The 24,435-nt window shown below is 36.0% G+C and overlaps 1 long non-coding RNA gene across 1 annotated transcript in view; it reads right to left on the bottom strand.

Moving 5' to 3' along the window:
- Nucleotides 1–24,435, bottom strand: part of LOC136152359 (uncharacterized) — a 157,149-nt gene that overhangs the window by 25,266 nt on the left and 107,448 nt on the right. The window contains exon 3 of the long non-coding RNA XR_010660200.1: nucleotides 2,719–2,915. This is a non-coding gene — a long non-coding RNA (uncharacterized lncRNA). The remainder of the gene's footprint in view (nucleotides 1–2,718; nucleotides 2,916–24,435) is intronic.

Genomic DNA, 24,435 nt, shown 5'->3' with positions numbered 1-24,435 from the left:
ATTGTGTGCACTTGTGTCCTCAGGGGCTCAATCGTGTTGGACTCTTTGGGACCTGATGAACTGCAGCCTGCAAGTTTCCTCTGTCCATGGGATTTTCCAGGCAAGAATACTGGAGTGGGTTGCCATATCTCCCTCTTCTAGGGGATCTTAAAACCCAGGAATCAAACCCCTTTTCTCCTGCATTGTCAGGAGGCCCATTGCTGCTAACTGTTAAGTCACTTCAGTCGTGTCCAACTGTGTGCGACCCCATCCCTGGGATTCTCCAGGCAAGAACACGGAGTGGGTTGCTATTTCCTTCTCCAATGCATAAAAGTGAAAAGTGAAAGTGAAGTCGCTCAGTCATGTCCAACTCTTCTCGACCCCATGGACTGCAGCCTACCAGGCTCCTCCGTCCATGGGATTTTCCAGGCAAGAGTACTGGAGTGGGGTGCCATTGCCTTCTCCGCAGGAAGCCCATTAGGCAAGGCTAATTTTAGTCCTTCTGTTTTTGATTTTATAGAGGGGAGGGAAAAATATACTAATCATTCTAATGTTTAATTCTAATACATCTTGTTACATGAGTGGAATTTTGTTGCAAAATACAAGTAGTTTGGACACATTACTCAGCTATTTAATACTTCAAATATAATCTTTCTTAAGGAAAGAGGCTGTTATTTTCCCCATAAGTACTCAGTATTAAATATCTGTCTGCATATTAATATGTTAAAGCAATAGCATTTTAATAACAATCCATCTGAGTCTATGAGAATGAATCTGAATGTTTAACCTATATCTACATTTGGCAAGTTAGTGTAATTTATGTATACACATAAATATTCATAAAATTCAGTATGTTTTGAAAAACAAAAGAGCAAGACTAATGGTTGAATGTTAACAGTAAAAAGAACCCCAAGAATTCAGCTATCTATTTTGCAACAGATTTCTTGCAATAGCCTCTCTTTCCTTGAACCACAACCCACAAATTATCATGCAATACATAAACCTTTGTGCATTTGCTTTTGTTTTGTTTTCCTTTAGAGAATTGAGAGGTAGATTTTCCAAAGAAGAAATAGCTGGCACTTGACCTTTGGCAGCAAGTATGACCTGCTGTTTCATCAAAGAAACTCTGATGTTGAATTACCTTAGCAGCACGTGAATTGTTTAAAGAAACTACAACATGACTGCTTTAAGATAATGTGTTCACTGCTTATAATAGTGTATGAAGTATTATATACCAAAAGAGTAACACTTCAGTAGTTCATTTTTTTTATCCTATACATTTCTCTTACCATGTAAGCATAGAAATAAATGTTTCTTATCACACTGAAAGAAAACAAACAAACAAACAAATGCATACCTTTAGCCATGAACCTAGCTCAAAACACACCATCACCATGAAGGAACACATCACAAAATAACCTTCTGATTTCTCAACTGAGAGCACAAAATTGTTGCTATCATGGTCAGCAACACTTAATTGCTTTTGTAATGCTACAAAGTAATTTTCCTTCAAAGTAGGTATTTTAAATAATTAGTTACCTACAACAAGCCATATGGTGCTCATTTATAGTAACAAACGTAACTTCTGAAAAATATATTCAATGAAAGTTGTTTTATACTTTGCCCTTTGGAACATTCTTTACTTTCTTTTTTCCTTAATTTCAACAAAACACTGAAAAACTGCTCCAAGTATAAACTGCGTGGAATATCTAGAGTTAATTGTCCATCATTGGAAGAAAGCCAAATATGAACTTTTCTAATCTTCAGGTATGGTACATTGTTATAGGAATGTTTTATCTATCTACATTATGGCTACATTTTTGTAACTTATAGCAGACTGATCCTTAATAATCCAGAATAAGCTGCATTTTATATTTGTCAACTTTTTATTCAAATAGCTTTAGTTGCTAATGCAGCATATCACAAAATTCAACTTTAACAACATTTCACAGAAAGGAAAAAAAAAAGCCTATATGTTCATTGATGTAACAAGCAATGAATAAAATATAAATACATGAATTAGAAACAGAACTACTGTCAGAGGCTTACAATTTTGGCACAGATCTGAATTCACTATAAGCATCTTTCAAAAGGCAGAGGAAACTCCACACTTTCTTAGCTTTCACTTCCACACCAAGCAAGTCTCTCACGAAATCTCCTACCTTTCCTCATGAGATCTAACCGTGGAAATGAACATAAACAGGGGAAGATTCAGGGCAGGAAATCAGAGAATCAGGACAGAGAGATTCACAAGAGCATATATTCTATCTTATAGTCCAGCAAAACATGGAAATATTTTTAAATGCTATCCATCATAAAGTTATATTAACAATAGGCTTCATGATCCTGCCATGGAATGGGAGGTATTATCTTGACCCTTGACCTCTGCTCACATAAAAGCCTGAGAAATGAAAATCATGTTTATCATGGCTCTTCATTTTATACAAATTTACTGTCCTTTCTTAAACTGGTTTAAGAAAAAAAAAATTCTATTCTGAAATAGCCCAAGTCTGGTTCTTAATAGTCATGTGACTTTTTTTTTTTTCCCCTGCCAGCCATGTGCTCCGTATCATTTTACTCTGAAATAACTATGCGGATTTCAGCTCAACCTGCCTTTGCTTATAATGCATGACATACCCCGTGAGGGAGCCTGAGAACAGGCTCCCTTGAAAAGCAAGGTTCTCATAGTTGGCCTGTAACCATGGAAGCAGATGCCGTTTTCTTCTTACCCCTGCTTACCTCTTTGCAGCCTCGAGCTGCTCCCTATTGTTAAAAGGGGTACGCCTTGATTTTTCTTCATCATGACCGAACTTGCCTCTTCTTCAAAGGGCATGAAGCTGCAGGTCATTGGTCTAGACTGTTTGCATGGTCCAGAGAACAGCCTTGATGTAACCCTTGCTCCGTCTGAGCCACACCACCAGCCGTGCATCTGTAGACTGTAGGGGGACATTGGAGATCTGTATTTGAAAAGAAGTCTGTCTGATTTTGCCATTGTGCCTTTCCACTCATCGATCGAATGAATATCGAACCTTCTGTCGTTGCATGTGTGAAATAGATAGCTTAGCAAGCACTTTTGTGCCCAACCTGTGCAGTGGGCCAAAAAAGGTTTTCCTTTTAGTCTCAAGAATTTTTTTCTTCAGACTATGAATTTCGTGTTAGCTTAAATTGTTTGTGTGTTTTTATCTCATCCAACTGTTAGGATGATTGAATTACTTCATCAGCAGTGACTTTCTTTTGTAATAGAAGGAACATTTTCTTTTTTGTCAACTACATTTTGGTTTTTGTTTTTTGTCTTTTGTAGCTTTTTATGATCTAGTTTAACTCATTTGTAACTAGAAGTGGTATAATTGTATCCTGTTAAGCCAGAAAGTTGAGGTATCTTTTTAAGAAGATGGTTAGATGATGTCTATTATTTAACAGATTTAATTTCAGAAAGGTGAACTTGAACTGCCTCAAGGTAATTTCAGTGATTTGTAAGAGTAAGTAAATTAAATAATCATATTGATTTTGAGTTAAACAAAATGTTTGATAAACTATGTGAAGGGAAAATTTTTTCTTTGTTTTTCCCCTTTTAAAAATTGTGAAAATGTCAGTCTGGAATATTGAAATATACTTAAAGGCACATAAATGTATTACTTTCATTTTCTATGTTAAATAATACCATATACTTATAATACATATCTTATGGCATGATTTAATTAGAAAGTATGCAATATGAAAATATGTTGTTGACATTTAATTTTTAATACTATTATAATTCATTGCTTTTCATCAATAACTGATGTTAACAATAACCGATGACCATAATCCCACCTGCTCATTCTAAAACATATTATTTTACTGATTCTTTTGTAAAAAATCAGAATCAAAATGCTTGATATAGTTTTTTTCAATATATTGCTTAGTAAGCATTGTCTATGTGTATCAGTTTTTGTTTCGTTTTGTTTTAAGAAACCACTATCCCATACTTCAAGGCATACCTATTTTCTCTAATTGCCACAGGCAAAGGGGAGGTCCATGACAGAATAAAGAAGGTTATTGTGACAGATGAAACATAATTCACAATGAATACTCTTTTCATCCAACCTTAAGTAGCAGAGGATTATTTCCAAGCTGAATTTGGTGGCAGAATGTATGAGCTGATTTTATTAACATATAAGGACAGGCTAAAGGCAGAAAACCTATTTCTCTTCAGCTGGATGGTGGTTATTTCATGTGTGTCCATTTAGGGGTCTTATTTTGTTCACCTCAAATAGAAGAAATGCTGGACAGAAGACAGTCTGAAGAATCGGAGGGAGTAGGTGGGGAGGGTAGGAAATAGGAAACTTAAAGTAATAAAAGTTGGAATTTTCTATGCCAGATAATGAAAAATGAGTTAAATATATTTCTACATTCTTTGGCATGCACATGAAATAGTCAAACGTGTTTTCAACAAACATATGAGCTGCAAAAGTAGGTAAATTTTATTTCATAAGCTTTAATTTCCTTAGATGATGATTTTTGTCTTTTTCATATTCTTAATTTCAAATGGTTTATTAGATTTCCAGATGCTGTCAGGCTTTAAATTAGGGCTTAACACTAAATATCAATTAAATAACTATGTGTTTGTTTGGATATTTTATTTGCTTTCAGTTATTTGTGTTGTTTTTAATGACAGGGTTTTATTTGATCTTTATAAAACTTTAGTATTCAAGTATAAATAATTACTTTCCTTTTTTTAACTAATGAGAAGAGGTCTTAAATTGACTAAAAGCTAAGCAAAAAAAAAAAAACCTGTACTTGATACAATATCTGTGAATCACAAGAAAATTCCAGACTACTAAATCCATTCCATCTTTTTTGTTTTAAACAGAATTTTATTTACAGCAACCATTTGAAATTACTTATTTTTGAATTTCTTTTTCTTTTGCTTTATTTTCAAATACTTTCTAGGAGTTGTAAAGTAGTTTTCCATATATAAAAGGAAAAGGAAGTGGTTGTTCTGTCTGCTAGCATATCTACTATTTTAGAACTTACAATAAAGTGCTATTTCTCTGCTATGTTCTTGCCAATCATAGTTTGTTGTTCTAAGAAAATGAAAAATCTAAAATCTAAATTGAGATCTTTTTCAATATAACAGATACATTCCATATTTCAAATATTTTAATGAATAATTCAAAAGCACTGAAATCATGTAGGTATTCACTAGAAGGCATAAAAACTATAATCTATAGCTACTGCTTTTATATTTTTTTCCTTAAAGTAATATAATATGATTCTTTATAATGTATCAAGTATACAACTTGAATTAACTAAAGCGACTTCAATTATTAAAGTTGACTTTGTAGTTAAAAATTTAAGAAAATATGCAATAAGATTCTTTCACTTTAAAATTTGTTAACATCATTACCAAATACTTATTGCAGTGTTAAATATTTGTTGCCATTAACTGGATTTTCATTTCTCCTAATGTTGTGATTGAATTGTTACTGTTAAAAATGCAGTAATTTAAAAATAAAAGAAAGTGACTACTGTATAATTTCAGAAGATATAAGAAATTATATAATCCTCATTGATCTGTTGATTAAAATTGAAATCTCATATATCCCCTATGAAAATAATACAGAAATGAATCACTTATCTAGGGAATATTTTCAGAATATTTTATATGCTTTTGTTAATACAAATAGAAGGTAATCTTTAAACAAAATAAGAATTCCAAAGAACAAGTATATGTATATATTTATTATTGCCAGATCGTCTACAGAGACTTCCTACTTGTAGTTTTCAAATCCTTCCTAATAACTACTCTGTAGAAACATGTGAAGGCATACACCTTTTGCGTTTGCTAAAATTTTCTTCTGCTGCTTTATTTCATAAATATGGCTTTACATAATTCATTTGAAATATCTGTGTAATTTATTAATTGAAAGTATGAAGGAAATGAATGGGAACTAAAGTGATATTTTTAATTAAACAGAAGGGAAAGAAGAACACTTTGAGAATGATGAAGTTGATTCAGGAATTATTGAAATGTTGTGTTTCATAGTATAATGTTTTTAAAGAAGTTTAATTTTATTTGTGATTGAACTTAAAATCAAATAGTAAGGTATGTTGAATGATCACATTTTAAAGTAAAATTCATTCACACTCATTGATTATTATAAAATAATATGAGAAAATAATTATATTCATTCGAGAATGAGATTTTTGTTATCACATGATAGTTCTTTTAAAAATGGCATTTGCAACCTGAAAGTGATATCATTAAATACATTTTTAATTAACCTGTATATTCAACAGAGTACTGCACAAAAATAATGAAAATAGTGGGAAGTGTATTTGATTTTCATGTACAATCTCTGCAGAGTCAACCTCTGTCTTACTCAAAATGTATTTCCTGTGTTTTAGGCCAGGACATTTTTCAAACTGCTTTCTTCTTCCTCCCCCTCCCTAAAACACATTTTGCTATAAACTTCTGAACCAATCACTAGGAAAGACACAAACAGCAGTAGCAGTTCGGGAAGCAGTCCTGTGAATGTTAAAAAAAAAAAAATCACAGACTTTGATTTTATAAGACAAGTTGGATAGGAGTCAAAACTGCCACACGCAGTGTGAAAAAATGCCACCCTGGTGTGAACAAAAGGTTTAAAATGGAGTCAAGAAGCATGCAAGCCCGATGTCTAAGCTTTTCCTGTGAATTGTCTGCCACAACCTGCAGGGTATCAAGTGGGCTAGGAAAAACAGAGAGAGCTCTTGGAAGCTACAACTGAGAAACATCGGCAGTCAAATGTGTTAGTTGTTTTTTTTTTTTTTAATTTTGTTTTGTTTTGTCTCATCTAAGCATCATTACACTAAACTGTTTTACCCAAAACATAAAACAAATCCAAAAAAAAGCCACATAATTTGTGAAGAAACTGTTGCTTAGAAATGAATTGTTACGTTTTTCTTCTTTTTTTTTTTCCACATTCCTTCATTTATAGCAAAGTGAAGTTCCTAACTGTACTTCGTATTTTCAATTCTATGTTTTGTGGGCCTGAGTTTTATTTATGGAGGGTGAATAGGGGAAAAGTCTTATAAAATCCTGACTACCAGAGTAAAAATTATAGCACACATGTTTGTTTATCCTCTAAATTATCAAGGAAAGAATGAGGGGAACAGACTAAGGGTTCACTATTGGAAACAAGCATTTCACATCTTAATAAATAATACAGTGATAATTCTGAATGAATATTCAGCAGGAATAGTCCTTCAGAAAGCATACTATTTTGATGGACTACTAAAATATACTAATATTGCACCTTACCTAATATATTAGAATATAAAAGTTTACTCCACAGCCAAAAATGTTTATTAAAAAAAATAATCAGTTAAATCTAAGGTTAAACTATTACCATACACTTAAATAACCAAAAGAAGTAATTCAATTTTAAGGACAATTAAAAAGTATACCACTATGTTATAACCCACACTTCAATAATCTTAGTATGCTTATAAAGGCAAATATGAATGCTAATTACACTATAAATTATGAATAGCATTTAAAGAAAGTAACATATCCTAGGCGATTGTGATATAATCAATACAACACATCTAAATGCAAAAAGAAACATCTTTGATGAGCACTGAAAAGATTCTAAAACTTTGAAGCCAGGTTTATTACATTTGCATCTTATCTCATTAAGGATTGGGTCCAAAGCCAGCAAATCCCATCGGTTATGAATGCAGGTCAAGACAGGAACATTTTTCTATTTACTCTTTGCAACACTGGATAGAAATCAATCTGTTACTTTCATTACAACCACACAATCAATTCCATTTAAAGTATAATACAACAGCCAAGTCCAAGGACAATATGGATCCTTGAAAAAAGCTCATACCATCTGCAGGCTGTATTTGATATAGCTCCTGGAGAATTGCTTTCTTTCTAATTAGTGTACATGGTCATTTAAAGCAAACATGCCTAAACTGATTTTGCAACATAAGATCCAAGAGAAATTAATAGTATAGTATTTGTCAAAGTTGCATTAAAATATCATTGTTTTTAAACAAGGAAAACCTTACAAGAGTGATTCTATCTCACTGACTCTAATATAAGCAAAAAATTATTATATAACCATTTTAATATTCCCCAAAAATTATGCACAGTAAAAATGCTACCTTGAAATTATTATATGAGGTCCTTATTACAAATGGTTCCTCTCATTTCTCAAAAAAGACTTAATTCTCATAAACTTTATCATATCCTCAAAATTATCAAAATATTTGCTTTTAGGAGTTCTCTTGCACAAAGCATAGCTCAGTAAACAAAAGAAATATGTCCATTGTGCAATCCATTTACATATAACATAACCATCATATCAATCATTTTTAAATATCAAAACTAAGATAATCTTTACTTTCATAAATTATTTGAAAGCACAAGATAAGCCCCTGTATAGCAACATTAATGGTAGTTGAATAAATTATCTTTCCTTTATTTTATAAATGAGGATAGTTTCCTTTTACACATCGATTTCAAGCACTGCAATTTACATATCTCCTGATTTCCTCATAGAATAAATGAAAACCTTCAAGAAAGGCACTATTTACAATTGTCTCAGATATAATTTTTAAAACATATTTGTTATTCAAATAGATTCTGTCTATTCCATATAAAAGGGATAACTCAAATTTAAATAAAATAATTTGTTTTTTTTAATCAAAACACTGTCATTTATGCAAATCACATGACCATGAAATTCTGGACTTTGGGAAAGCTTTCTCCACTTAAAAAAAAAACACAGCTCAAATTTTGTTTCAATAATTTTCTTTCCAAAAAATATTATGAGGACACGCTCCTCTGTCAGTAGTCAGTGATGATTTTACTGTCACTATGGTTAATAAAATTCCCTTTCTAATGATAGAAAGTAGTTCCTAGACCTGGGCTTTCATCAAACAGAGTCTGTAAATAAAATCTGAGATATGAAGATACTCTTGTATGTTTTAAGGGGTCCTACACATTTCTGTCCAAGGGGTCACAAAGAGTCACATATGACTGAGCAACTGAAGAGAAACAGCAACAACAATAAAATGTTTCTGACCAGGAAGGGGGTCTTTTGCGCTGTTATTTCTTTCATAAGCAAGCTTAGGCCAAGGAACCCGACGCTAAAGTCTCTAGGTAGACCGTCACTACCCGGGAGACATTCTCCTTCAGCAGAGAACTCCGTCTCTGCTCATCACAGTAGCCCTGAGTGGGGCACTGTTGACCTGTGCGCTCCTGTGCTCTGTGGTCTTCGCAACTGAAAGCATCTAATTCTATTCCTTCCTTATATGCCTGCTAGACCACCTTTTTCAAACTGAACAGGAACCACAGCCAAAGATGATTTGCGAAAATCATGCTCTGGGCCCACATGAACTTGGAGCAAATTCAAAACAAGAAGGGAAAAGTTAGGTAGGCTAAGTTTTTCTGATAGCAATTCAGAAGAAAGTCCTCAGAAGGGACTGGGCGCACAGACTCATTTAGAGTGAAGGTTAGCTTGAGCCATTCATAATACAACTTCTTAAAAACTAGAAAAGATGTTTCAAGTAAATGGGCTAAAACACAAAAAGAAGATAAGAATTACTTTATGTTTAAATGCAGCTAAGTCATATATGCACTACTGATGATGTGTATAAAATACATAACCGTGAGAACCTCCTGTAGAGCACAGACAACTCTAGTCGGTGCTCTGTGGTGTCTTAATGGGAAGGAAATTCAAAAAAGAGGGGATATATGTGTACATATAGCTGATTCCCAGGTGGTGCTAGTGGTAAAGAATCCACCTGCCAATCCAGGAGACACAAGGAACACGGGTTAGATCCCTGGGTAGAGAAGATTTCCTGGAGGAGGAAATGGCAACCCACTCCAGCATTCTTGTCTGGAAAATTCTATGGGCAGAGGAGTCTGGTGGTCTAAAGTCCATGGGGCCATGAATGAGCAACTGAACACATACACACACACACACACACACACACACACACACACACAGTCAATTCACCATGCTGTACGATAGAATATAACACAACATTGTAAAGCAACTATACTCCCATAATTTAAAAATAAATAAATGCACGCAAGCAAACTAAAAACACCTGTGGGTTGATCTGTATATGCTTATTAGCTTTGATTTTAACTTGCATGCTATTTTCAAATGTTCCCAAGAAATCGCACAGGGAGTTCCTAAAAACAATGGCTTTTAAACTCTCATCCCTAAAATAGTATTTAATATTTTAAGTTTCATATTCAATTCACAAATGGGCTCATCTTTCACTTTCTATTATTCAAGTTTGTCTGGAATGCAGGGTTTCCTAAAGGAAGATCACACTCACTAACTATATTTTCTTAGTTTCTTTATTTTTCTTCAACATTTGAAAAACAAATTGGGCTAAAATGTGTAATTAATTTTTCCTTTATACATTAAATTTTGTCCATGGAAGTTCAGCTTTTGTATGTCCAATATTTTCTTTATTGAAGAGATTTTAAAGAAATCTAAGTAATATAATTCACTGTTACTTTTCCACTGGCTGAATCACATCTTGAAAAAAAAATTATGAACTAAAACTGATAAATTTATCACATTATAGAAAAATATAATATTTCCTAAGTGGGCAGTGAAAACTTTATATGCTTTCATTGTTGATCTGGACTGTAGATGCAATGCAGTTTATTAGCTATATTGTTCTCTAATCAAAGAAAATATGTGTCATTCTGACTTTAGGAGAAAATGTCTCAGCCAATATGATTCCTCAGAGTAAAGTCTCAAGTTCTAATCTGTTTCTAGGTGCCCACTGCCCTGGCTCACACTTCTCAATTTCTACCTAATTTGAAAAATAAAATTGAGATATTTGGAGTATTATAGTCTTTGCTATCAAAAGCCACAATACCTCAATTCTATGTATTTGACTATGAATCACTGTTTTAAAAATGGGAAAAAAACTGACATTTCCACCTATATTTTACTTTTAAAAGTTGATAAAAAATTTTTAACATGACAGTATTTGTATAAAGTGTTATTTCTTCCATTCAGACTCAAAAAATGAAAATGAAATGTTAATCGCTCAGTCATGTCCTACTGTTTGTGATCCCATGGACTGGGGCTCACCAGGCTCCTCTGTCCATGGGATTTTCCAGGCAAGAATACTGGTGTGGGTTGCCATGCCCTCCTCCAGAGGATCTTCTCAACCCACGGATCAAACCTGGGTCCCCTGAATTGCAGGCAGATGCTTTACTGTCTGAGTACCAGGGAAGATCCTGACCAAAAAATGTTATATATAATTTAAAAGATTAATATGATAAGCCTTGAAAACTTGCAACAAACTGGCAACTGTTCTTTGGGGTTGTGGATCATTTAATACAGATCTGTTGTCAAAACAATCATTTCTGAGATAACTAATAAAGTGAAATAGATACTGACAATATTTTATATCAAGTCTTAAATCCACTCATTCAGCCGACTAACATGTTTTAATTGCCTTTGTGCTTTCCCAGGTTTTGAGGACAGTGTCCATTCAACAAATATTTGTTGCATATCTATTCAGCAATGTTCTGGATGCTAAACATGTAATTACAAATTTCTAAAAAGCGATTATGTGCTATGATGTAGAATAAGGAGACTGAAAAGGAGGAGTGAGTTCAGGATTTCCCAAACAAGCATACTGGAGTGGGTTCCACTTCCTACCCCAGGGACTCTTCCCAACCCAGGGGTCAAACCCACATCTCCTGTGTCTCCTGCATCGGCAGGCGGATTCCTCAGCACTGAGCCACGTAGGAAGCCCTTCTACATAGAGAAGGTAGTCAGCAAAGGCCAAGAGGAAAGGTCTCCAGAGGCAAAAGGTGAAATGAGATTTAGAAATTGAGAATGACTAAGCATTCGGTTGCGGAATGAATGCGGAATGAACCGCATTCGGTTTCTCCACTAGAATGTAAGGAACCCAAGGCAGGAAGACTCCCAGCATATCGGAAGCAATATATGGAGATCAGGGCTGCTAGAACCAGCCAGAGGCCAGAGGAGGACGGACTTGAGGCCAGCTGGGATGCAGGAGCAGGAACTCACCGCTCAAGGACTAATAGGCCTATGGGGAGGAGTTTGGATCTTATTCCCAGGGTAGCGGGAGCCTCCTGAGATAAAATCTCTCAGGAATGAGATGATAGATTCGAAAACTTTTTAACACCTGTAAATTCTGGGACCATCAAGTAAAAATTCTGGGACCATCAAGGATGACTTAATATATTAAGCAGTGGTTGTTAACAATATAAAAAAATAATCCTGTATCATCTGGGGTATAATTCAGGCTTCCTAAATCATCTTAACTGAAAAACTGCACACTTGGGATATTAGTTTATGGTTTTTGTTCCCTGGAGCTAATTAAACAAGTATCTGCCTAAAAGTAAATGCTAAGTGGATTGCTTTAGCTCTCAGGTGAGGTACTTGCTCCTAGAAGCCAAAATAGGTAACATTTTCTACCAAGAATGGCTGCATCCTATGCATCCTTTGACTAGTCACATGGTAAAATAATTTGCCAATGAGATTATTTTATATTTAACTGTATCAGCTATTTAAATATTCAGTTGAAAAGTTTAAGGGCATCACAACACATTAAAAAGACTGAATCAGGTATTTTAAGTTTATTAACAACTGATGAATTGAATAAATACATATTACTTTTGATGCTACAAATAAGTACGATACTATTTTCTACTGAACAATAACCAGGAATGTTGAATTAAAATATCATTTCAGTTTTAAGAATTTTTAACTGATTAGATCTATCAGATGAAGATAAAAATACATTCATTAAAACCAAAAGGAGCTCCAAAGATTAGATAAGCAGTTGGAATAAATATTAGTAATCTATGACCAAAATCACAACTTTGAAATTAATAAAACACTACTATTGAGCTAAATTACAAGGTGTTTCTGCCAACTGAGATACTTAATCACAAGTTTTATTATACTTTTTCAGCCCCTTAAAGACAAATGATTACAGGACTGTAAATTCTAGATATTAAAATACATGATTAATAGCAACATGCTTTAAAATTACCATGGAAGTGCTGTAGTTGACATTTTTAATTGGAGCTTCCCTTTAGTGAATTTCTCACCAAACAAATATCTTTCACCTCTTAAAAGAATAATAACTAGATTCACCCCTTCCTGGAGATTTATATTTAACCATGTAAAAGATGAAAATAAGGCCACAAGGAATGCTTAATACACTTATTTGTAGAATTTTTCACTTAATGTCAAGTGCAGTTTTATAAATGCAATCAATATTTTGGTTTCCATTAAAAACTTTTTTGATGAGTCATCTATGCTTCTTTACATACTAAAATGCCTTTTAAATAACCAATTTGACAAATTAAATAAAAAACCAGAGAGTTAAACTTGTCACTTTAAAGAAGCTCTTATCTATTTTATATAACTAATGGTGCACTACGTTAAAAGATTTTTACTGGGGTAACAACATATGAGACAGTAGATTCCAAAGCGAGTTGTGAGACAGACCTCCTTATAGAATATCAAAGCAGGTGACTCTGTATACACAGAAAAGGCTTGGAGTTGTGACAGGGTTTTCTGAAGATTTCTTTCAGGAGCATTGTGTCTACCCCTCCAATCAATTTTAGTGGTGGAGTTTCCGTAGGAACACTTGGAGAGTTGAAGCTGGGAGGCCGAGCTCAATTGTCTTTTACTCCTGCCTGGACAACATAAATGACACACGTGGATGAGCTAGTTGCTTTCGTGTCAGATTAAAGAAGAGCTTCCTATAATGTTGACATGTGCTTGACTTTCCAGAGTTCATTCTTGCGAAAAATGCATGAGAATGACCCATGGAACAATGAAGAACAGCTGCCTAGAGAAGCACCTGGAAGGATGTTGGAAGCCATGAGAGAGTTTGTGTGGAAAAGATCCCCCCAAAATGCAAGCTGATATTGGCACAGCTAAGAGAGAAAAATATATTAGTCCATGCACAGGAAGTGCAATTGAATGGCCATAGTGGGGACCTCTGATGTGCATCTAAAAGCACCGCAAGAGCTTAAGACAACTACCCACCTTAGAGAGTATGAAGTCACTTTAAGACAATAACAGTCAAATGAAAACTTTCTGATACTTGTTTTATTCCCTACTGCAACTTTGTTACTGTATTTTAGAAATTTCCCTTAGAAAGATGCTGAAGGAGCAATAGAAGCCTCAAGTGGGGAAGAAGAGAAGGTTCTCCCTTTTGCTTCCTGGGCCATGGACATCTTACCTACAGCAGATCTCTTCTGGGCAAAGGGAGAGATGAGTTTAGATGGATTAGGCAGCAGACAATTTATGCAATGCCTCTAGGACATTTGAAAAAAAAAATACTTAATCTACTAGAGCTGTTACAGATTCACAGCAAAATTGAGTGGCGGGTACAGAGATTTCTCAATATGTCTGCCCCTACATTCATACTTCCCTCATTATCAACCTCACTCACTAGAGTGGTACACTTTTTACAACTGATGGACCTACATTGACAGATTATTATACTGGAGGTTCGTGAAGATTCACTCTTTGTGTGGAGCATTCTGTGGCTCTGGACAAACATATAACAATATTTATCCACCACTGAAATCATGTGACACATATGATACATAGAGTATACGTGAGATACCGTGCTGTGCTCAGTCGCTCAGCCATGTGCAAATCTTTGTGACCCCATGGACTGTAGCCCACCAAGCTTCTCCGTCCACGGGGATTCTCCAGGCAAGAATACTGGAGTGGGTTGTCATTCCCTTCTCCAGGAGATCTTCCCAATCCAGAGATCGACTCATGTCTCCCACACTGCAGGCGGACTCTTTTCCGAATGAGCCACCGGGGAAGCCCTTATAACCGTGTGATGCTACCGTATGTATCATATGGGGGTTCAGTGGTAAAGAATCCACCTGCCAGTGCAAGAGATGAGGGTTTGATCCCTGAGTTGAGAAAATCCCCTGGAGAAGAAAATGGCAACCCACTCCAGTATTCTTGCCTGTGAAATATCATGGACAGAGGACACTGGTGGGCTACATACAGTCCATGGGGTCACAAAAGAGCTGGAAATGACTTAGTGACTAAACAACAACAGCAACATATTATTATATGTACCATAATATCAAAATACAGAAGCGTTTTACTACCCTAAAGTCCTCTGTGCTCCATCTATTCACACCTAGCCTCTGGCAACCACTGATTTTTTTTTTTTTTCTGTTTCTTTATCTTAATAGTCTCCAGAACACCATGAAGTGGAAATCACACAGCATATAGCCTTTGTAGATTGGCTTCTTTCACTTAGTAATATACATTTAAGGTTCCTCCATATCTTTTCATGACTTGATAGCTTGTTTCATTTTAGCATTGAATAGTATTCCATTTCTGGATGTGTTTTAGGTCGTTCAATCTGTGTGCAATGGAAAGACTTGGAAAATCTTAAGAAAAGAGTGACATAATGAGATTTATGATTTAAAAATACAAATCCAGCTTGAGTATGAGGAAGAGGTTAGAGAGGGATAAGGATAAATTCCAAGAACAGTCTGGGTGCTATTGCGATACTTCTGGTATGAGAGGATAGAGCCACATTTTGGGGTCGTGGCAGTTGAGACGAACAGAATGAGATGGTTTAAAGACACATTTATGAGGTAGAAGTAATAGCATTCATTGATGAATCAGACTTAGGAAATTATAAAAAGAGAAGTCCAGGGTGACTTTTGGGTTTTTGGCTTAAGCAATTGGGTGAGTGAGGGTATTTAACGAGGGTGGGTGCTGAAATAAGGCTGGAAGCATTTCTACTGGAGAAGGTTGATTCCAGGCCAAAAAGTCAGCCCCTCATAAAATTCTATTAGAGGAATATAAAAGTCCTCACCAAACATAAATTTCATTTCTATCCCCTGCAAATTGCTGGCCACTCCTCCTAGGTTCCAGAGATATGAATAATGCCCTTAATAATGCTGCATAATTTCCAAAGATCCTTAATTGCCCACTGATGTGTTTCCACTGTCTAAACCATCTTCTTGATGGTGTTTTCTGTCACTCCTAAACTTAACATTCTATATCCAACAATACCTGCAGTTTTTTCTTTTTTTAACTTTATTTTTGTTTGTAAACTTCTGTTATTTGCAAACATTTATGTCAGTGAAAGGGGCTTCCCTGGTGGCTCAGTGGTAAAGAACCTGCCTCCAAATGCAGGAGACACAGGTTTAATCCCTGGGTCGAAAAGATCCCCTGGAGAAGAAAATGGCAACCCACCCAGTATACTTGCCTGGGAAACCCAGGGACAGAGGAGTCTGGCGGGTTGCAGGCTGTTAGAAACAACTTAGCGACTCAATAACAACAACAGCAACATGTCAACTACAATAGGCCAAAATTGTTTGCTGGAACCCTAAATAAATAGCAAAAATGGTGTCCATAATGGAGTGTTAGGATCATTTATGGTAGGTTATGTTCATAACTGGGGCTTCCCTGCTAACTCAGGTAGTAAAGCATCTGCCTGCAATGCAGGAGACCTGGGTTCAATCCCTGGGTCGGGAAGATCCCCTGGAGAAGGAAATGGCAACCCACTCCAGTATTCTTGCCTGGAGAATTCCATGGACAGAGGAGCCTGGTAGACTATAGTCCATGGGATCGCAAAGAGTTAGACACAACTGAGCGACTTCCCTTCACTTCTTCTTCTTCTTCATGTTCATAACTATTGGCTAACAGTGTAGAGTTCACCATATTGGCTCTCATTGTTAAAAGTTCAAAATAGCATTCAGAGCATATAAATAAGAGGTTATAATATTCTTCTTTCTACATATATTTTACTTTTTTATAAAAATTATTGAGAGACTAATAGCATTAAAATCAGTCATCAATGCAAAGGTTAGTTTCTTGGTTTTGATAATTGAACTCCACATATATAAGATATTAATGTTAGAGGAAGTGGGGTCAAGGGTATATGGAAAGTCTATGTACTATTCTGTAACATTTATGCAGGTATGTGTGTGTGTTAGTTGCTCAGTTGTGTCTGCCTCTGCAACCCCATGGACTAAAGCCCGCCAGGCTCCTCTGTCCATGGAATTCTCCAGGCAAGAATACTGAAGTAGAGAGCCATTCCCTTCTCCAGAGGATATTCCCAATCTGGGGATCAAACCCAGGTCTCCCACATCACAGGAAAATTCTTTACCATCTGAGCCACCAGGGAAACCTGTTCTGTAGGTTTAAACTTATCTTAAAAAGTTAAATTGCTTTATTTAAAGTGGATAACCAACAAGAACTTACTATATAGGACAGAGAACTCTGCTCAGTGTTATACGGAGCACATATGGGAGGGGAGTTTGGGGGAGAATGGATACATGTATATGTATGGCTAAGTCCCTTCTCGGTTCACCTGAAACCATCGCAGCATTGTTAATTGGCTACACCCCAATACAAAATAAAAACTGCTAAGAAGCAAATCATCATTGCCAGGGCAGAGTTAAAGGGTAATATGTATACGGGATATCTGAAAAAGACAGATATTTAAACACCAGCATTAAAGGGCTTTAATTCAGTATTACGTCTTTACACATTCTTGATTAAATACATGAGTTCACTTACATTTGCAAATCAAATCTGTTTAAATCATCTGAAATAAAACAGGAATATGTGAATAAATAGATGACTGTATGTCTTGAAGCTTAATGAATAAACAGAAATTCATACTGTCTTAAAGAATTGTAAAGGAGCTAAAAACCCATCATAAATCTAAGGCAAACTTGCTCAACAGTATAGATCTTCTTGCCCATGTTCTTAAGAAAAAATATATTTTATAAATTCCCTGAGTTCAAGGATGTCTTTTGGCTTTACCCAATCTGTTCATCACAAAATCATTTTTCTGTTAACTCAGGGATAAAACTTTACAGTCCTCTTTAACTCTTCCTTCTCCATTTTTTCTTTCATCTGAACAGTTCCTATAGCATGCCAAGCCTTGATCTTCCTTATCTTTGTGAAGTCGTTATTGCTTCTCTAAGATCTTACACAAGAATCTTGTTTAATACTTCCCGGGTGGTCCTCTGGTTAAGGACCCATCTGGCAATAAAGGGGACCCTGGTTTGATCCCTGTTCCAGCAAGATCCCACATGTTGTGGAGCATCTAAGTCCATGCACCCCAACTATTGAGCCCATACTCTGTAACTAGGGAAGGCCTGCGCACAGCAAGGAAGACCCAGAACAGTTAAAAACTGACTGATTTTTAAAAACAAATTTTCTTCTAAATACCATCCTCACTTCCCCCCTCTCAGATGATCCATTCTACACACATAAGACAAAGCCTTCAATATAAATTATAGACAGATCTGGTCATGTTCAAAAGTCTTCAAGGAAACCACATTACTTTGAAAAAGAAAGGAAAACAGAAAAATGCAAACTCCTATAGAATTTGGTCTACATCACGAGTCCTTTGTATCTTATCGAGTTCAAGGCATCCCCTTTTTCCATGTATGTTCCCTGCCCTCCTGCCAAAATGAGTTGTCTACTGTCCCTTGAAGAGGCTCTGCCTTTGTTTTTCCAACCGTCCCTTCATTCATGTTCATTCCCTTCAGCTGAAATTTTTCACTTTTTCAGTTGTTCAAAAGACCAGCCTTAACACAGACAACTAGGATGTGACATTAACATGACAGTGGTCTTGCCATTGAAGGGTTCCAAATGAAAGACGGCTTCACCCACGGAACTTCTCTGATCTACCTGTTAGTATGCAGACTTTTCTTCCTTTGACCTGCCTTCCTTGTTAAGGCATCAGTATGACTGTAACCTGATATAAACACTGATACTATGCTCCCAGCTGCTTTCAAATAGTCTGAAATTTTTGACAACTATATTTTCCATCAGAGAAGTGGGTGCTCAATACAGATCAGTAGAATAAAATCTAGCACTGAAGGTGCTCTCTAAGCAGAAGGATGACTCAAGCTCCGTTCCTGATCAACTCCTCCCTTTCCGACCCTGACCTCCTCACCACAACAAATTTACCCAAATATCTTTTTAGACTTAAAATATTCACAAATATGCTACTTGGACCATCGTAATATTTTAGAATTTAATTGAACAACCATCAGTGAACTACAATTAAATGTAGTACTTTATTAAAATGTGAATTAGCAATAATCAGTGAGCAATGATTAAATACGACATGGTTATCATGGTTTTTCTATTATAGAAACCATATGTCTCATTTATTCTGCATACTGCTCAAGCTTCCAGTTGAAGGAAAGCATAACTGAGCTGAAACCATGGACCTATCTTCAGCTCATCCTATTCAGAATCCTGTTCTGTCACCATATTCACCATCTAATATTTACCAGGCCCCTGCCTATGATTGTCTGGGTGCTCTCTAGAAGGGATACCACCCAGCAAGAGGAGGCTGAAATCCAGCTCATACTCTGCTCACCAAAACGTAAGCACAAGCCCAATTACACTAGCAAATGCGCATGCGGTGTCTGCACAGAGGAAAGGGTACCTTTTTATAATTCACGCAAAGTGTAAGTGGGGATTAATCTAGTCAATGAACTTCAATATACTGTATAGAAAAACTTTTCCATACTGAGATCCTTGGTGTGTGTGTATTTTAATCCAATTTTCCTGATAGGAGTACAACTTTCATCTAAGTGTATTTCAACATATGAGCAGTGAGGAATTGTTTTTATGAATTATTCTTATCTATAATCATGATCAAAATAATCATAATTATTCTATGAATTACACATATACACTCTGGCTTGAAATAATAAAAAGATACATTAGGTCATTGGGTCAATTTCTTTTCCAAAATGAGACTGTTCTCTCCTGCATAATTTTCATTGATTCCCCTATATGAGTTTAAACAATTTAAGCTATAGTTCTTATTCTATTTCTCAAGGGTGTATATTCAAATCAGAAAGTCCCTGGTAATAACTGAAGGGTAGGTATTTTTGTTTTTTGGTGAAGTACTCTGACCTGAATTCAGGGAATTTTCATATTACTCTTATAATTATCATCAACATCATTGCTGTTATAATGACCAGTATCATCTATAACAGCCAACGATAGTGTTTACAGTGCTCATTACCTCTAATCCTCTCTACAAATTATTCTGATAGGTAGTGACATTCCCATTTTTTTCAAAAGAAAACTCAGGTGTTTGGTGATATCCCCAAATCCAAGGTATGCATGACTCCAAACTGAGATTTAAATCCAGGTCCTCTTGGCTACAAAAAATTTTCTCATTTACATAGTATTCCAAACTATGTTCCAGTTTCTTTAACATTTTTTCGATAAGTACTAACAGAATAATTCTTATGTGCCTGAAATTCTCCTAGATACTAGAGATGAGCAAAGAGACCTCATTTGTTTTTCTGGAGCTTACATGGAGGGAAAAAACAATAATCAAACATAGAACATGAATCTAGGTATTGGCAAGTACTAATATCATAATTGTTCCATAGTGGGAAAGGAGTACGTCAAGGCTGTATACTGTCACCCTGCTTATTTAACTTATATGCAGAATACATCATGTGAAATACTGGGCTGGATGAAGCACAACCTGGAATCAAGATTGCCAGGAGAAATATCAATAACCTCAGATATGCAGATGACACCACCCTTATGGCAGAAAGCAAAGAAGAATAAAGGGCCTCTTGATGAAAGAGGAGAGTGAAAAAGTTGGCTTAAAACTCAACATTCAGAAAATTAAGATCATGGCATCCAGTCCCTTCACTTCACGGCAAATGGATGGGTAAACAATGGAAACAGTGAGAGACTTTATTTTGGGGGGCTCCAAATCACTGCAGATGGTGACTTTAGTCATGAAATTAAAAACACACTTGCTCTTTGGAAGAAAAGCTATGACCAGTCTAGACAGCATGTGAAAAAGCAGAGACATTACTTTGCCAACAAAGGGTCTGTCCAGTAGTCATGTATAGATGTGAGAGTTCGACTATAAAGAAAGCTGAGCACCAAAGAATTGATGCTTTTGAACTGTGGTATTGGAGAAGACTTTTGAGAGTCCCCCTGGACTACAAGGAGATCCAACCAGTCCATCCTAAAGGAAATCAGTCCAGAATATTCATAGGAAGGACTGATGCTGAAGCTGAAACTCCAATACTTTGGCCACCTGACGCAAAGAACTAACTCACTGGGAAAGACCTTGATGCTGGGAAAGATTGAAAGTGGGAGGAGAAGGGGACGACAGAGGATGAGATGGCTGGACGGCATCACCAACTCGACGGACATGAGTTTGAGTAAGCTCTGGGAGTTGGTGATGGACAGGGAAGCCTGGCGTGCTGCAGTCCATGGGGGTCACAAAGAGTCAGACACGACTGAGCAACTGACTGAACTGAACTGAATGTCATAAAACAAATTAGGGTAAGGAAGTAGAGAGTAATGAGATTTAAACAGTGGTTGGGAGGTCAGAGATGGTCTTTCTGAGGAAGTTATAGCTTAGTAGTGGTCTGAATGTAATAAGGGGAAAGTCAGTTGACAATAGGGTGAAGGGTCATGACATGTTAGAGGAACTCCATGAAGGCCAGCATCACTAGGACAGGATGTACATTTGGGAGAGTGGTAGGAGATGAAGTCAGCATATAGGGAGAGGTCTCCTAATGCAGGTCCAAGGGGATGGGGTTTGATTCTTTTTTTTTTTTCTGAGAAGCCTTTGAAAGTCTTTGAAAAATTACCTTGACTGTCATCTAAAAAGTTAACTCTACGAAGAAACGAGTGAAAAAGAAATAGAGAGTACTGTGACAGCCTCCACAAGAAATACCAGTGGCTCCAGGAAGACTGGAGGTCTTAGACATAGAGGAAAGTATTTGTGTAGGAAGAGAGTTAGAAATCAGGTTGGCAGGACTTGCTAATGGAAAAGATGCAGGTCTCAGAAAAAGACAGAAAGCCAAGATCATACTTCGGTTTTCCACTTGAGGTTCTAGGTGGATGTTAGTGCCATTTATTGAGACAAGGAAAACTGGAAAGGAGCCAGAGTTTAGAAGTAGATAAGTGGGAAATCAAGTATGTTTCATACGTATTATTACTTCTTATGGCATATTATACATGTTTCTCCATCATTCTGAGACTGTAACATTCCAACTTAGTCCGAAAACACCTATAAGGTTTTGGCAGATATATACAGATTTATTCAAGAAATGAAAAAAAGTGCTCCTACACATATCCACTCACCCACAAATACAAAATTGCCTCTACCATTTTATGCATGAATGAATAATCATACCTACATAATTATTCATTGGGACACATAGTTTGATTTGAATCATAAAACCAATGATTAAGTCCAGCCAGAAAAGAAATATACAACGGATATTAATCTTCTTTTTGATCATAGATCACCTCTATGATGCCCAGGGGCAGTCATTAATGGGTCCATTTTCTCCACGTAAAACATGTGGTTTCCCGCAGCCCTGAGGTTGGGAGTAGAAATAGAGTTTGCTGAAATTTTGTTGTTATTGTTGTTGGCTTTTCTACCTCTAACTTTCTTTCAGAACCATTCTGAAAACACAGTTATACCAAAAGCCTTCTCTGAGTACGCCAGGTCACATAAAGAAGAGCCTAAATCTTTCCTGGAGTCTGAAAACGGTATCATCCCTTCTTGATCTTCAATCTTGAGCACTTAGAACCAACTCAGAGTTTTTAGTTTTCTTTTTGTTTCTAAGTGCTTTTTATCTAGCAAAATTGCTTTGTTACTGCTTAAAAGTTGCTTAAGGTAAGAGTGATGTCTTGTACACTCATAATCACTCTTCGCTGAGCATAATGCTTACGTAAGAGGCCTTTCACTCATTTTTGCTGATTAAAAAAAAATTCATAAAGTCTACTTTCCAAAATTCAGAAAGGATACAAAATAGTATAGTTGTTTGGAGACTTCTGTCATATATTTGTGAAATTATAAATGTCTAACTTTGGCAGCAGTATTACAGATCATCTAATCCAACTTTATTTTGCATTTGAAACTTTGTATTTGAAATTAGTTAGGTAAACTGATACTTATTTAAACCAAAGCTAACAAATAGAGAAACAAAAAGGATCAAAATATACAATTACACCAGTGAAAGGCTTCAATTTGTTGGTGACTCATTTGTTCTTTGGAGCTTTACTTTTTAAGGTCATTTTTGTCGATTTTTTAGTTACATTAGCCTTTCTATGATTTTGCTTGTAAATGGTGATGATCTTCATGAATACTAAAGAAGGATGTGATAACAGAGTCCATTTGAAGGAACCCCTCCCAAACCAAGTCAAGAACTATGGCACCTGATTGGAGCTTCAAGTGATAATTATCTGTTATAGTCTTTATGGTGAATATGCAGAATTTATAAGCAGTATATAAACATTAATATGGTCTCCTAAATTGTCCATTATACTGATAAGAAAATTTTTTGACCAGGAAGCAAAATATATGTTTCTATGTATCCATGGTAGTCTTCTTTTTTTCTCTCCAAGTCTCACAAACTCGAATTTGTGAGAGTTAAACTTTGAGGGCTTTATCACCTCTGGGTAAAATGATCGAGTAAGTTTTCTGAACAAATACAACAGAACTCTAGAAAACTTAAGCCCAAGTGAGGTGCATATCCTTTTTGAGGCTCAGCCTAAAATAGTGAGGTTTTGTTTAGCCTGCAATGCAGGAGACCCTGATTCAATTCCTGGGTTGGGAAGATCTGCTGGAGAAGGGATGGGCTACCCACTCCAGCATTCTTGGGCTTCCCTTGTAGCTCAGCTGGTAAAGAATCGCCTGTAATGTGGGAGACCTGGGTTCAATTCCTGGGTTGGGAAGATACCCTGGTGAACTTATAGGCTGCCTGGAAAATCCCATGGACTGTGTAGTCCTTGGGGTCGCAAAGAGTGGGACACAACTGAGCGACTCACTTCACTTTTACTGGTGGGGAAAAAAGACAAGAAATATCTAACATGACAAAAATGAGGTAAGAGGTGCACGTCTGAACTTTAAGATGTCTCCATTTATGCATAGAAACCACCAACATTCTTTTTTCTCAACTCACAAGTGGAAAGCAGCATGGTCCCATTTCTGTTTTACATCTATTCCCATTGATCAGCTTGTCCGGATAATTCCTTCTCCCTTCCCACACTTTTGATTCAATCTGTTACAAGTCCATCATTTAGAATGCTTGCTGTGCCCAGTGGTCAGAAACAACTCTGGTTCAATACTGATCTGAGTAATTCAAGTGGACAGCCAAATAGCTGATATTATTCTCATTAGTGACTGAAAACAAAGCAAAACAGAAAAACCCACAGAGATAAATCAGATTTTGATGAGAGAGTTGGTACAGGTCGTGGTGAGAGTACAGTGAGAAGATACGTCAACATGAAAAAGTTTCATTATTATTCTCAAGTATGTTTTAATGTGTGTGATTTTGGTGTGTATCTTATATTCTTAGCATATTTCTTGAAATTATACTTACAAAATGGCTTGCCACATTTCCATGTGTAGCAAACCACTAGGAGTTCT

The sequence above is a fragment of the Muntiacus reevesi genome, chromosome 21, assembly GCF_963930625.1.
Source record: "Muntiacus reevesi chromosome 21, mMunRee1.1, whole genome shotgun sequence".
Lineage (NCBI taxonomy): Eukaryota > Metazoa > Chordata > Mammalia > Artiodactyla > Cervidae > Muntiacus > Muntiacus reevesi.
Note: the sequence above shows the minus strand (reverse complement) of the source record. Positions and strands in the feature narration are given on the sequence as shown.